Here is a 16,612-nt window from a genome sequence, read left to right on the forward strand (position 1 = left end):
TAAGTATCTTAAAACCTATGGATTGCTATGTCTCCGAAAGAGAATCAAGCATGTGTACAGGGGTATAAATGCAGCAGTGATAGGATTGGAGAGGTTCGGTGAGCAAATGAAGACCCTTTGAAGTCATATTGCATGGTACCCATTACACGGGTCTCAACTCTCCAGGTTTAAGGTATTCTTCCTTCAGCTAAAACATGCATGTGCAACCCAAGTATGATCAACCATGTGAACGCGAGACGTGTTCAAATATGTCTCAGTTTTCCTCCCCTGGTACTCGGGTGCAATATTCCAGACCCTTTACTAACACTCTCCCCACTTGGAGAGTCAGCGCCTTTAACCTCCTGTTTGGCCCAGTTTGCAATTTCTGCGGAAGATGAACAGGGAATAGCGAGAACCAATGAGAGACTAGCTGGAGGTGTCTGGACGGGCAAATTTAACTCTCATTTCCCACCAGGAAGAGGAAATAACCAAAGGCTCAGCGTGCCGTACCGGAACCAGATTAGGGCCTGAAGCCATCCTGCGGTGTTGCGGCCAGGTCACAAGAAAGCGAGTTGAAGAAAGGAGCTCAGGGGCACTGTAATTCACAAACCTGCAGAGTTATAAATGACAGCTATCGTCCAAAAATATACTGAGGTAAGGCTGCCAAGAGGAGTTGAAAGCGGGGCAGAATTGCAGGAAACCGATTTCAGGAGGTAGACTGGAATTGCATTGAAAGCATAGGAAAAGAGGCAGAACGTCCACAATGATGCACTTGGCCAAAAAGGGCGTATGCGTTTTTTCCTGAATATATTCAGGAAAAAACGCATACGCCCTTTTTGGCCAACCAAGCAAGCTTGCAAAGGAAATCTGCACTACAATGAAGTCTCACTTCCCCCCGGTCAAAAGGGCCATCTGAAAAAAGTGTAAAATCCAGAAAGCCAGGACAGGCCATGGAGAACTGGGAGCCTTGTTATGCTGATGGGCGGGACGTAAATTGCCAACAACCACTCGGAGAAGTGTATAGTGTTTCCAGAAACATCTAAAAAACAAAGCAACAGAGCCTAGGGCACTTCCACTTATGGTCCTATAGCTTAGGGAAATTAAAATCAAAAAGACACAGCCACCCCAAAGTTTGGAACGGCTCTGTTTACAAGAACCTCGTTTACAGTACAAGTTCAACATCGCAGAAAGTGAAAAATGGATAAAGAAGTTGTGGTATTCACTTACAAAGCAATATCACTCAGCAATGAAATCTATGTCATCAGGCCCTTAGCAGCACAATGAGTGGATTCAGGTATGATGATTCTAACTGAAATAAGTCACACAGAAAAAGAAACATCATAAGATATCAGTAATACACGGAATGGAAACTTGGCTACACAGGAACTGAATTACAGAACAGAACAGTGTCTCAAATTTAGAAAAACAACTTATGCTTGCTTAAGGGTAAAGGTGAGTTGGGGTGCTGCATAAAACCAGAGATTGAAATGAGCACAGATAAAGTTCCTTAAGCCAAATATGGAATAGACAAGAGCTACTCCTTGCTCAACGAAATGGACTCAACACCGCATATTAAACGCCTAAGAATGTACCTGACTTGTAAGTATCTTAAAACCTATGGATTGCTATGTCTCCGAAAGAGAATCAAGCATGTGTACAGGGGCATAAACGCAGCAGTGATAGGATTGGAGAGGTTCGGTGAGCAAATGAAGACCCTTTGAAATCATATTGCATGGTACCCATTCCAAGGGTTTCAACTACCCAGGTTTCAGGTATTCTTCCTTCAGCTAAAACATGCATGTGGAACCTAGAGTATGATCAACCATGTGATCGGGAGACGTGTTCAAATATGTCTCAGTTTTCCTCCCCTGGTACTCGGGTGCAACATTCCAGACGCTTTACTAACACTCTCCCCACTTGGAGAGTCAGTCCGTTTAACCTCCTGTTTGGCCCAGTTTGCAATTTCTGCGGAAGATGAACAGGAATAGCGAGAACCAATGAGAGGCTAGCTGGAGGTGTCTGGACGGGCAAATTTAACTGTCATTTCCCACCAGGAAGAGGAATTAACCAAAGGCTCAGCATGCCGGGCCGGAACCAGATTAGGGCCTGAAGCCATCCTGCGGTGTTGCGGCCAGGTCACAAGAAAGCGAGTTGAAGAAAGGAGCTCAGGGGCACTGTAATTCACAAACCTGCAGAGTTATAAATGACAGCTATCGTCCAAAAATAGACTGAAGTAAGGCTGCCAAGAGGACTTGAAAACGGGGCAGAATTGCAGGAAACCGATTTCAGGAGGTAGATTGAAATTGCATTGAAAGCATAGGAAAAGAGGCAGAACGTCCACAATGATGCACTTGGCCAAAAAGGGTGTATGCGTTTTTTCCTGAATATATTCAGGAAAAAACGCATACGCCCTTTTTGGCCAACCAAGCAAGCTTGCAAAGGAAATCTGCACTACAATGAAGTCTCACTTCCCCCCAGTCAAAAGGGCCATCTGAAAAAAGTGTAAAATCCAGAAAGGCAGGACAGGCCATGGAGAACTGGGAGCCTTGTTATGCTGATGGGCGGGATGTAAATTGCCAACAACCACTCGGGAGAAGTGTATGGTGTTTCCTGAAACATCTAAAAAACAAAGCAACAGAACCTAGGGCACTTCCACTTACGGTCCTATAGCTTAGGGAAATTAAAATCAAAAAGACACAGCCACCCCAAAGTTTGGAACGGCTCTGTTTACAAGAACCTCGTTTACAGTACAAGTTCAACATCGCAGAAAGTGAAAAATGGATAAAGAAGTTGTGGTATTTACTTACAAAGCAATATCACTCAGCAATGAAATCTATGTCATCAGGCCCTTAGCAGCACAATGAGTGGATTCAGGTATGATGATTCTAACTGAAGTAAGTCACACAGAAAAAGAAACATCATAAGATATCAGTAATACACGGAATGTAAACTTGGCTACACAGGAACTGAATTACAGAACAGAACAGGGTCTCAAATTTAGAAAACCAACTTATTCTTGCTTAAGGGGAAAGGTGAGTTGGGGTGCTGCATAAAACCAGAGATTGAAATGAGCACAGATAAAGTTCCTTAAGTCAAATATGGAATAGACAAGAGCTACTCCTTGCTCAACGAAATGGACTCAACACCCCATATTAAACGCCTAAGAATGTACCTGACTAGTAAGTATCTTAAAACCTATGGATTGCTATGTCTCCAAAAGAGAATCAAGCGTGTGTACAGAGGCATAAACGCAGCAGTGATAGGATTGGAGAGGTTCGGTGAGCAAATGAAGACCCTTTGAAGTCATATTGCATGGTACCAATTACACGGGTCTTAACTCTCCAGGTTTAAGGTATTCTTCCTTCAGCTAAAACATGCATGTGGAACCCAAGTATGATCAACCATGTGAACGGGAGACGTGTTCAAATATGTCTCAGTTTTCCTCCCCTGGTACTCGGGTGCAACATTCCAGACGCTTTACTAACACTCTCCCCACTTGGAGAGTCAGCGCCTTTAACCTCCTGTTTGGCCCGGTTTGCAATTTCTGCGGAAGATGAACAGGAATAGCGAGAACCAATGAGAGGCTAGCTGGAGGTGTCTGGACGGGCAAATTTAACTCTCATTTCCCACCAGGAAGAGGAAATAAGCAAAGGCTCAGCGTGCCGTGCCGGAACCAGATTAGGGCCTGAAGCCATCCTGCGGTGTTGCGGCCAGGTCACAAGAAAGCAAGTTGAAGAAAGGAGCTCAGGGGCACTGTAATTCACAAACCTGCAGAGTTATAAATGACAGCTATCGTCCAAAAATAGACTGAAGTAAGGCTGCCAAGAGGACTTGAAAGCGGGGCAGAATTGCAGGAAACCGATTTCAGGAGGTAGACTGGAATTGCATTGAAAGCATAGGAAAAGAGGCAGAACGTCCACAATGATGCACTTGGCCAAAAAGGGCGTATGCGTTTTTTCCTGAATATATTCAGGAAAAAACGCATACGCCCTTTTTGGCCAACCAAGCAAGCTTGCAAAGGAAATCTGCACTACAATGAAGTCTCACTTCCCCCCGGTCAAAAGGGCCATCTGAAAAATGTGTAAAATCCAGAAAGGCAGGACAGGCCATGGAGAACTGGGAGCCTTGTTATGCTGATGGGCGGGATGTAAATTGCCAACAACCACTCGGGAGAAGTGTATTGTGTTTCCTGAAACATCTAAAAAACAAAGCAACAGAGCCTAGGGCACTTCCACTTATGGTCCTATAGCTTAGGGAAATTAAAATCAAAAAGACACAGCCACCCCAAAGTTTGGGACGCCTCCGTTTACAAGAACCTCGTTTACCGTACATGTTCAATATCACAGAAAGTGAAAAATGGATAAAGAACTTGTGGTACTTACGTACAATGCAGTATCACTCAGCAATGAAATCTATGTCATCAGGCCCGTAGCAGCATAATGAGTGGATTCAGGTACGATGATTCTAACTGAAATAAGTCACACAGAAAAAGAAACATCATAAGATATCACTAATACACGGAATGTAAACTTGGCTACACAGGAACTGAATTACAGAACAGAACAGGGTCTCAAATTTAGAAAACCAACTTATGCTTGCTTAAGGGTAAAGGTGAGTTGGGGTGCTGCATAAAACCAGAGATTGAAATGAGCACAGATAAAGTTCCTTAAGTCAAATATTGAATAGACAAGAGCTACTCCTTGCTCAATGAAATGGACTCAACACCGCATATTAAACACCTAAGAATGTACCTGACTAGTAAGTATCTTAAAACCTATGGATTGCTATGTCTCCGAAAGAGAATCAAGCATGTGTACAGGGGCATAAACGCAGCAGTGATAGGATTGGAGAGGTTCGGTGAGCAAATGAAGACCCTTTGAAGTCATATTGCATGGTACCCATTCCACGGGTCTCAACTCTCCAGGTTTAAGGTATTCTTCCTTCAGCTAAAACATGCATGTGGAACCCAGAGTATGATCAACCATGTGAACGGGAGACGTGTTCAAATATGTCTCAGTTTTCCTCCCCTGGTACTCGGGTGCAACATTCCAGACGCTTTACTAACACTCTCCCCACTTGGAGAGTCAGTCCCTTTAACCTCCTGTTTGGCCCAGTTTGCAATTTCTGCGGAAGATGAACAGGAATAGCGAGAACCAATGAGAGGCTAGCTGGAGGTGTCTGGACGGGCAAATTTAACTCTCATTTCCCACCAGGAAGAGGAATTAACCAAAGGCTCAGCATGCCGGGCCGGAACCAGATTAGGGCCTGAAGCCATCCTGCGGTGTTGCGGCCAGGTCACAAGAAAGCGAGTTGAAGAAAGGAGCTCAGGGGCACTGTAATTCACAAACCTGCAGAGTTATAAATGACAGCTATCGTCCAAAAATAGACTGAAGTAAGGCTGCCAAGAGGACTTGAAAGCGGGGCAGAATTGCAGGAAACCGATTTCAGGAGGTAGACTGGAATTGCATTGAAAGCATAGGAAAAGAGGCAGAACGTCCACAATGATGCACTTGGCCAAAAAGGGCGTATGCGTTTTTTCCTGAATATATTCAGGAAAAAACGCATACGCCCTTTTTGGCCAACCAAGCAAGCTTGCAAAGGAAATCTGCACTACAATGAAGTCTCACTTCCCCCCGGTCAAAAGGGCCATCTGAAAAAAGTGTAAAATCCAGAAAGGCAGGACAGGCCATGGAGAACTGGGAGCCTTGTTATGCTGATGGGCGGGACGTAAATTGCCAACAACCACTCGGAGAAGTGTATAGTGTTTCCAGAAACATCTAAAAAACAAAGCAACAGAGCCTAGGGCACTTCCACTTATGGTCCTATAGCTTAGGGAAATTAAAATCAAAAAGACACAGCCACCCCAAAGTTTGGAACGGCTCTGTTTACAAGAACCTCGTTTACAGTACAAGTTCAACATCGCAGAAAGTGAAAAATGGATAAAGAAGTTGTGGTATTTACTTACAAAGCAATATCACTCAGCAATGAAATCTATGTCATCAGGCCCTTAGCAGCACAATGAGTGGATTCAGGTATGATGATTCTAACTGAAGTAAGTCACACAGAAAAAGAAACATCATAAGATATCAGTAATACATGGAATGTAAACTTGGCTACACAGGAACTGAATTACAGAACAGAACAGGGTCTCAAATTTAGAAAACCAACTTATGCTTGCTTAAGGGTAAAGGTGAGTTGGGGTGCTGCATAAAACCAGAGATTGAAATGAGCACAGATAAAGTTCCTTAAGTCAAATATGGAATAGACAAGAGCTACTCCTTGCTCAACGAAATGGACTCAACACCCCATATTAAACGCCTAAGAATGTACCTGACTAGTAAGTATCTTAAAACCTATGGATTGCTATGTCTCCAAAAGAGAATCAAGCGTGTGTACAGGGGCATAAACGCAGCAGTGATAGGATTGGAGAGGTTCGGTGAGCAAATGAAGACCCTTTGAAGTCATATTGCATGGTACCAATTACACGGGTCTTAACTCTCCAGGTTTAAGGTATTCTTCCTTCAGCTAAAACATGCATGTGGAACACAAGTATGATCAACCATGTGAACGGGAGACGTGTTCAAATATATCACAGTTTTCCTCCCCTGGTACTCGGGTGCAACATTCCAGACGCTTTACTAACACTCTCCCCACTTGGAGAGTCAGCGCCTTTAATCTCCTGTTTGGCCCGGTTTGCAATTTCTGCGGAAGATGAACAGGAATAGCGAGAACCAATGAGAGACTAGCTGGAGGTGTCTGGACGGGCAAATTTAACTCTCATTTCCCACCAGGAAGAGGAAATAACCAAAGGCTCAGCGTGCCGTACCGGAACCAGATTAGGGCCTGAAGCCATCCTGCTGTGTTGCGGCCAGGTCACAAGAAAGCAAGTTGAAGAAAGGAGCTCAGGGGCACTGTAATTCACAAACCTGCAGAGTTATAAATGACAGCTATCGTCCAAAAATAGACTGAAGTAAGGCTGCCAAGAGGACTTGAAAGCGGGGCAGAATTGCAGGAAACCGATTTCAGGAGGTAGACTGGAATTGCATTGAAAGCATAGGAAAAGAGGCAGAACGTCCACAATGATGCACTTGGCCAAAAAGGGCGTATGCGTTTTTTCCTGAATATATTCAGGAAAAAACGCATACGCCCTTTTTGGCCAACCAAGCAAGCTTGCAAAGGAAATCTGCACTACAATGAAGTCTCACTTCCCCCCGGTCAAAAGGGCCATCTGAAAAAAGTGTAAAATCCAGAAAGGCAGGACAGGCCATGGAGAACTGGGAGCCTTGTTATGCTGATGGGTGGGATGTAAATTGCCAACAACCACTCGGGAGAAGTGTATGGTGTTTCCTGAAACATCTAAAAAACAAAGCAACAGAGCCTAGGGCACTTCCACTTATGGTCCTATAGCTTAGGGAAATTAAAATCAAAAAGACACAGCCACCCCAAAGTTTGGGACGCCTCCGTTTACAAGAACCTCGTTTACCGTACATGTTCAATATCACAGAAAGTGAAAAATGGATAAAGAACTTGTGGTACTTACGTACAATGCGGTATCACTCAGCAACGAAATCTATGTCATCAGGCCCGTAGCAGCATAATGAGTGGATTCAGGTACGATGATTCTAACTGAAATAAGTCACACAGAAAAAGAAACATCATAAGATATCACTAATACACGGAATGTAAACTTGGCTACACAGGAACTGAATTACAGAACAGAACAGGGTCTCAAATTTAGAAAACCAACTTATGCTTGCTTAAGGGTAAAGGTGAGTTGGGGTGCTGCATAAAACCAGAGATTGAAATGAGCACAGATAAAGTTCCTTAAGTCAAATATTGAATAGACAAGAGCTACTCCTTGCTCAATGAAATGGACTCAACACCGCATATTAAACACCTAAGAATGTACCTGACTAGTAAGTATCTTAAAACCTATGGATTGCTATGTCTCCGAAAGAGAATCAAGCATGTGTACAGGGGCATAAACGCAGCAGTGATAGGATTGGAGAGGTTCGGTGAGCAAATGAAGACCCTTTGAAGTCATATTGCATGGTACCCATTACACGGGTCTCAACTCTCCAGGTTTAAGGTATTCTTCCTTCAGCTAAAACATGCATGTGGAACCTAGAGTATGATCAACCATGTGAACGGGAGACGTGTTCAAATATGTCTCAGTTTTCCTCCCCTGGTCCTCGGGTGCAACATTCCAGATGCTTTACTAACACTCTCCCGACTTGGAGAGTCAGTCCCTTTAACCTCCTGTTTGGCCCAGTTTGCAATTTCTGCGGAAGATGAACAGGAATAGCGAGAACCAATGAGAGGCTAGCTGGAGGTGTCTGGACGGGCAAATTTAACTCTCATTTCCCACCAGGAAGAGGAATTAACCAAAGGCTCAGCATGCCGGGCCGGAACAAAATTAGGGCCTGAAGCCATCCTGCGGTGTTGCGGCCAGGTCACAAGAAAGCGAGTTGAAGAAAGGAGCTCAGGGGCACTGTAATTCACAAACCTGCAGAGTTATAAATGACAGCTATCGTCCAAAAATAGACTGAAGTAAGGCTGCCAAGAGGACTTGAAAGCGGGGCAGAATTGCAGGAAACCGATTTCAGGAGGTAGACTGGAATTGCATTTAAAGCATAGGAAAAGAGGCAGAACGTCCACAATGATGCACTTGGCCAAAAATGGTGTATGCGTTTTTTCCTGAATATATTCAGGAAAAAACGCATACGCCCTTTTTGACCAACCAAGCAAGCTTGCAAAGGAAATCTGCACTACAATGAAGTCTCACTTCCCCCCGGTCAAAACGGCCATCTGAAAAAAGTGTAAAATCCAGAAAGGCAGGACAGGCCATGGAGAACTGGGAGCCTTGTTATGCTGATGGGCGGGATGTAAATTGCCAACAACCACTCGGGAGAAGTGTATGGTGTTTCCTGAAACATCTAAAAAACAAAGCAACAGAACCTAGGGCACTTCCACTTATGGTCCTATAGCTTAGGGAAATTAAAATCAAAAAGACACAGCCACCCCAAAGTTTGGAACGGCTCTGTTTACAAGAACCTCGTTTACAGTACAAGTTCAACATTGCAGAAAGTGGAAAATGGATAAAGAACTTGTGGTATTTACTTACAAAGCAGTATCACTCAGCAATGAAATCTGTGTCATCAGGCCCTTAGCAGCACAATGAGTGGATTCAGGTATGATGATTCTAACTGAAATAAGTCACACAGAAAAAGAAACATCATAAGATATCAGTAATACACAGAATGTAAACTTGGCTACACAGGAACTGAATTCCAAAACAGAACAGGTTCTCAAATTTAGAAAACCAACTTATGCTTGCTTAAGGGGAAAGGTGAGTTGGGTTGCTGCATAAAACCAGAGATTGAAATGAGCACAGATAAAGTTCCTTAAGCCAAATATGGAATAGACAAGAGCTACTCCTTGCTCAACGAAATGGACTCAACACCGCATATTAAACGCCTAAGAATGTACCTGACTAGTAAGTATCTTAAAACCTATGGATTGCTATGTCTCCGAAAGAGAATCAAGCATGTGTACAGGGGCATAAACGCAGCAGTGATAGGATTGGAGAGGTTTGGTGAGCAAATGAAGACCCTTTGAAGTCATATTGCATGGTACCCATTCCACGGGTTTCAACTACCCAGGTTTTAGGTATTCTTCCTTCAGCTAAAACATGCATGTGGAACCCAGAGTATGATCAACCATGTGATCGGGAGACGTGTTCAAATATGTCTCAGTTTTCGTACCCTGGTACTCGGGTGCAACATTCCAGACGCTTTACTAACACTCTCGCGACTTGGAGAGTCAGTGTCTTTAACCTCCTGTTTGGCCCAGTTTGCAATTTCTGCGGAAGATGAACAGGAATAGCGAGAACCAATGAGAGACTAGCTGGAGGTGTCTGGACGGGTAAATTTAACTCTCATTTCCCACCAGGAAGAGGAATTAACCAAAGGCTCAGCGTGCCGTGCCGGAACCAGATTAGGGCCTGAAGCCATCCTGCGGTGTTGCGGCCAGCTCACAAGAAAGCGAGTTGAAGAAAGGAGCTCAGGGGCACTGTAATTCACAAACCTGCAGAGTTATAAATGACAGCTATCGTCCAAAAATAGACTGAAGTAAGGCTGCCAAGAGGACTTGAAAGCGGGGCAGAATTGCAGGAAACCGATTTCAGGAGGTAGACTGGAATTGCATTGAAAGCATAGGAAAAGAGGCAGAACGTCCACAATGATGCACTTGGCCAAAAAGGGCGTATGCGTTTTTTCCTGAATATATTCAGGAAAAAACGCATACGCCCTTTTTGGCCAACCAAGCAAGCTTGCAAAGGAAATCTGCACTACAATGAAGTCTCACTTCCCCCCGGTCAAAAGGGCCATCTGAAAAAAGTGTAAAATCCAGAAAGGCAACAGGCCATGGAGAACTGGGAGCCTTGTTATGCTGATGGGCGGGATGTAAATTGCCAACAGACACTCGGGAGAAGTGTATGGTGTTTCCTGAAACATCTACAAAACAAAGCAACAGAGCCTAGGGCACTTCCACTTATGGTCCTATAGCTTAGGGAAATTAAAATCAAAAAGACACAGCCACCCCAAAGTTTGGAACGGCTCTGTTTACAAGAACCTCGTTTATAGTACAAGTTCAACATCGCAGAAAGTGAAAAATGGATAAACAACTTGTGGTACTTACGTACAATGCAGTATCACTCAGCAATGAAATCTATGTCATCAGGCCCGTAGCAGCATAATGAGTAGATTCAGGTACGATGATTCTAACTGAAATAAGTCACACAGAAAAAGAAACATCATAAGATATCACTAATACACGGAATGTAAACTTGGCTACACAGGAACTGAATTCCAAAACAGAACAGGTTCTCAAATTTAGAAAACCAACTTATGCTTGCTTAAGGGGAAAGGTGAGTTGGGGTGCTGCATAAAACCAGAGATTGAAATGAGCACAGATAAAGTTCCTTAAGCCAAATATGGAATAGACAAGAGCTACTCCTTGCTCAACGAAATGGACTCAACACCGCATATTAAACGCCTAAGAATGTACCTGACTAGTAAGTATCTTAAAACCTATGGATTGCTATGTCTCCGAAAGAGAATCAAGCATGTGTACAGGGGCATAAACGCAGCAGTGATAGGATTGGAGAGGTTCGGTGAGCAAATGAAGACCCTTTGAAGTCATATTGCATGGTACCCATTCCACGGGTTTCAACTACCCAGGTTTTAGGTATTCTTCCTTCAGCTAAAACATGCATGTGGAACCCAGAGTATGATCAACCATGTGATCGGGAAACGTGTTCAAATATGTCTCAGTTTTCGTACCCTGGTACTCGGGTGCAACATTCCAGACGCTTTACTAACACTCTCCCGACTTGGAGGGTCAGTGTCTTTAACCTCCTGATTGGCCCAGTTTGCAATTTCTGCGGAAGATGAACAGGAATAGCGAGAACCAATGAGAGACTAGCTGGAGGTGTCTGGACGGGCAAATTTAACTCTCATTTCCCACCAGGAAGAGGAATTAACCAAAGGCTCAGCGTGCCGTGCCGGAACCAGATTAGGGCCTGAAGCCATCCTGCGGTGTTGCGGCCAGCTCACAAGAAAGCGAGTTGAAGAAAGGAGCTCAGGGGCACTGTAATTCACAAACCTGCAGAGTTATAAATGACAGCTATCGTCCAAAAATAGACTGAAGTAAGGCTGCCAAGAGGACTTGAAAGCGGGGCAGAATTGCAGGAAACCGATTTCAGGAGGTAGACTGGAATTGCATTGAAAGCATAGGAAAAGAGGCAGAACGTCCACAATGATGCACTTGGCCAAAAAGGGCGTATGCGTTTTTTCCTGAATATATTCAGGAAAAAACACATATGCCCTTTTTGGCCAACCAAGCAAGCTTGCAAAGGAAATCTGCACTACAATGAAGTCTCACTTCCCCCTGGTCAAAAGGGCCATCTGAAAAAAGTGTAAAATCCAGAAAGGCAGGACAGGCCATGGAGAACTGGGAGCCTTGTTATGCTGATGGGCGGGATGTAAATTGCCAACAACCACTCGGGAGAAGTGTATGGTGTTTCCTGAAACATCTAAAAAACAAAGCAACAGAACCTAGGGCACTTCCACTTATGGTCCTATAGCTTAGGGAAATTAAAATCAAAAAGACACAGCCACCCCAAAGTTTGGGACGCCTCTGTTTACAAGAACCTCATTTACAGTACAAGTTCAACATCGCAGAAAGTGAAAAATGGATAAAGAACTTGTGATATTTACTTACAATGCAGTATCACTCAGCAATGAAATCTGTGTCATCAGGCCCTTAGCAGCACAATGAGTGGATTCAGGTATGATGATTCTAACTGAAATAAGTCACACAGAAAAAGAAACATCATAAGATATCAGTAATACACGGAATGTAAACTTGGCTACACAGGAACTGAATTACAGAACAGAACAGGGTCTCAAATTTAGAAAACCAACTTATGCTTGCTTAAGGGGAAAGGTGAGTTGGGGTGCTGCATAAAACCAGAGATTGAAATGAGCACAGATAAAGTTCCTTAAGCCAAATATGGAATAGACAAGAGCTACTCCTTGCTCAACGAAATGGACTCAACACCGCATATTAAACGCCTAAGAATGTACCTGACTTGTAAGTATCTTAAAACCTATGGATTGCTATGTCTCCAAAAGAGAATCAAGCATGTGTACAGGGGCATAAGCGCAGCAGTGATAGGATTGGAGAGGTTCGGTGAGCAAATGAAGACCCTTTGAAGTCATATTGCATGGTACCCATTCCACGGGTTTCAACTACCCAGGTTTAAGGTATTCTTCCTTCAGCTAAAACATGCATGTGGAACCTAGAGTATGATCAACCATGTGATCGGGAGACGTGTTCAAATATGTCTCAGTTTTCGTACCCTGGTACTCGGGTGCAACATTCCAGACGCTTTACTAACACTCTCCCGACTTGGAGAGTCAGTCCCTTTAACCTCCTGTTTGGCCCAGTTTGCAATTTCTGCGGAAGATGAACAGGAATAGCGAGAACCAATGGAGACTAGCTGGAGGTGTCTGGACGGGCAAATTTAACTCTCATTTCCTATCAGGAAGAGGAATTAACCAAAGGCTCAGCGTGCCATGCCAGAACCAGATTAGGGCCTAAAGCCATCCTGCGGTGTTGCGCCCAGCTCAAAAGAACGCGAGTTAAGAAAGGAGCTCAGGGGCACTGTAATTCACAAACCTGCAGAGTTATAAATGACAGCTATCGTCCAAAAATAGACTGAAGTAAGGCTGCCAAGAGGACTTGAAAGCGGGGCAGAATTGCAGGAAACCGATTTCAGGAGGTAGACTGGAATTGCATTGAAAGCATAGGAAAAGAGGCAGAACGTCCACAATGATGCACTTGGCCAAAAAGGGCGTATGCATTTTTTCCTGAATATATTCAGGAAAAAACGCATACGCCCTTTTTGGCCAACCAAGCAAGCTTGCAAAGGAAATCTGCACTACAATGAAGTCTCACTTCCCCCCGGTCAAAAGGGCCATCTGAAAAAAGTGTAAAATCCAGAAAGGCAGGACAGGCCATGGAGAACTGGGAGCCTTGTTATGCTGATGGGCGGGATGTAAATTGCCAACAGACACTCCGGAGAAGTGTATGGTGTTTCCTGAAACATCTAAAAAACAAAGCAACAGAACCTAGGGCACTTCCACTTATGGTCCTATAGCTTAGGGAAATTAAAATCAAAAAGACACAGCCACCCCAAAGTTTGGGACGCCTCTGTTTACAAGAACCTCGTTTACATTACAAGTTCAATATCACAGAAAGTGAAAAATGGATAAAGAACTTGTGGTACTTACGTACAATGCAGTATCACTCAGCAATGAAATCTATGTCATCAGGCCCGTAGCAGCATAATGAGTGGATTCAGGTACGATGATTCTAACTGAAATAAGTCACACAGAAAAAGAAACATCATAAGATATCACTAATACACAGAATGTAAACTTGGCTACACAGGAACTGAATTCCAAAACAGAACAGGGTCTCAAATTTAGAAAAGCAACTTATGCTTGCTTAAGGGGAAAGGTGAGTTGGGGTGCTGCATAAAACCAGAGATTGAAATGAGCACAGATAAAGTTCCTTAAGCCAAATATGGAATAGACAAGAGCTACTCCTTGCTCAACGAAATGGACTCAACACCCCATATTAAACGCCTAAGAATGTACCTGACTAGTAAGTATCTTAAAACCTATGGATTGCTATGTCTCCAAAAGAGAATCAAGCGTGTGTACAGGGGCATAAACGCAGCAGTGATAGGATTGGAGAGGTTCGGTGAGCAAATGAAGACCCTTTGAAGTCATATTGCATGGGACCCATTCCACGGGTCTCAACTCTCCAGGTTTAAGGTATTCTTCCTTCAGCTAAAACATGCATGTGGAACCCAAGTATGATCAACCATGTGAACGGGAGACGTGTTCAAATATGTCTCAGTTTTCCTCCCCTGGTACTCGGGTGCAACATTCCAGACGCTTTATTAACACTCTCCCCACTTGGAGATTCAGCGCCTTTAACCTCCTGTTTGGCTCAGTTTGCAATTTCTGCGGAAGATGAACAGGAATAGCGAGAACCAATGAGAGGCTAGCTGGAGGTGTCTGGACGGGCAAATTTAACTCTCATTTCCCACCAGGAAGAGGAAATAACCAAAGGCTCAGCGTGCCGTGCCAGAACCAGATTACGGCCTGAAGCCATCCTGCGGTGTTGCGGCCAGCTCAAAAGAAACCGAGTTGAAGAAAGGAGCTCAGGGGCACTGTAATTCACAAACCTGCAGAGTCATAAATGACAGCTATCGTCCAAAAATAGACTGAAGTAAGGCTGCCAAGAGGACTTGAAAGCGGGGCAGAATTGCAGGAAACCGATTTCAGGAGGTAGACTGGAATTGCATTGAAAGCATAGGAAAAGAGGCAGAACGTCCACAATGATGCACTTGGCCAAAAAGGGCGTATGCGTTTCTTCCTGAATATATTCAGGAAAAAACGCATACGCCCTTTTTGGCCAACCAAGCAAGCTTGCAAAGGAAATCTGCACTACAATGAAGTCTCACTTCCCCCCCACCCCCGGTCAAAAGGGCCATCTTAAAAAAGTGTAAAATCCAGAAAGGCAGGACAGGCCATGGAGAACTGGGAGCCTTGTTATGCTGATGGGCGGGATGTAAATTGCCAACAGACACTTGGGAGAAGTTTATGGTGTTTCCTGAAACATCTAAAAAACAAAGCAACAGAGCCTAGGGCACTTCCACTTATGGTCCTATAGCTTAGGGAAATTAAAATCAAAAAGACACAGCCACCCCAAAGTTTGGGACGCCTCTGTTTACAAGAACCTCGTTTACAGTACAAGTTCAACATCGCAGAAAGTGAAAAATGGATAAAGAAGTTGTGGTATTTACTTACAAAGCAATATCACTCAGCAATGAAATCTATGTCATCAGGCCCTTAGCAGCACAATGAGTGGATTCAGGTATGATGATTCTAACTGAAATAAGTCACACAGAAAAAGAAACATCATAAGATATCAGTAATACACGGAATGTAAACTTGGCTACACAGGAACTGAATTACAGAACAGAACAGGGTCTCAAATTTCGAAAACCGACTTATGCTTGCTTAAGGGGAAAGGTGAGTTGGGGTGCTGCATAAAACCAGAGATTGAAATGAGCACAGATAAAGTTCCTTAAGCCAAATATGGAATAGACAAGAGCTACTCCTTGCTCAACGAAATGGACTCAACACCGCATATTAAACGCCTAAGAATGTACCTGACTAGTAAGTATCTTAAAACCTATGGATTGCTATGTCTCCGAAAGAGAATCAAGCATGTGTACAGGGGCATAAACGCAGCAGTGATAGGATTGGAGAGGTTCGGTGAGCAAATGAAGACCCTTTGAAGTCATATTGCATGGTACCCATTCCACGGGTTTCAACTACCCAGGTTTAAGGTATTCTTCCTTCAGCTAAAACATGCATGTGGAACCTAGAGTATGATCAACCATGTGATCGGGAGACGTGTTCAAATATGTCTCAGTTTTCGTACCCTGGTACTCGGGTGCAACATTCCAGACGCTTTACTAACACTCTCCCCACTTGGAGAGTCAGTCCCTTTAACCTCCTGTTTGGCCCAGTTTGCAATTTCTGCGGAAGATGAACAGGAATAGCGAGAACCAATGAGAGGCTAGCTGGAGGTGTCTGGACGGGCAAATTTAACTCTCATTTCCCACCAGGAAGAGGAATTAACCAAAGGCTCAGCGTGCCGTGCCAGAACCAGATTACGGCCTGAAGCCATCCTGCGGTGTTGCGGCCAGCTCACAAGAAAGCGAGTTGAAGAAAGGAGCTCAGGGGCACTGTAATTCACAAACCTGCAGAGTTATAAATGACAGCTATCGTCCAAAAATAGACTGAAGTAAGGCTGCCAAGAGGACTTGAAAGCGGGTCAGAATTGCAGGAAACCGATTTCAGGAGGTAGACTGGAATTGCATTGAAAGCATAGGAAAAGAGGCAGAACGTCCACAATGATGCACTTGGCCAAAAAGGGCGTATGCGTTTTTTCCTGAATATATTCAGGAAAAAACGCATACGCCCTT

General features: G+C 44.0%; 1 long non-coding RNA gene across 9 annotated transcripts in view; it reads right to left on the reverse strand.

The window, feature by feature from the left end:
• Positions 1-16,612, reverse strand: part of LOC307181145 — a 730,603-nt gene that overhangs the window by 262,051 nt on the left and 451,940 nt on the right. The gene's annotated exons all lie outside the window — the stretch shown is intronic.

This window comes from Stenella coeruleoalba (assembly GCF_951394435.1).
Source record: "Stenella coeruleoalba genome assembly, contig: scaffold_147, whole genome shotgun sequence".
In the NCBI taxonomy this organism is placed as follows: Eukaryota; Metazoa; Chordata; class Mammalia; order Artiodactyla; family Delphinidae; genus Stenella; species Stenella coeruleoalba.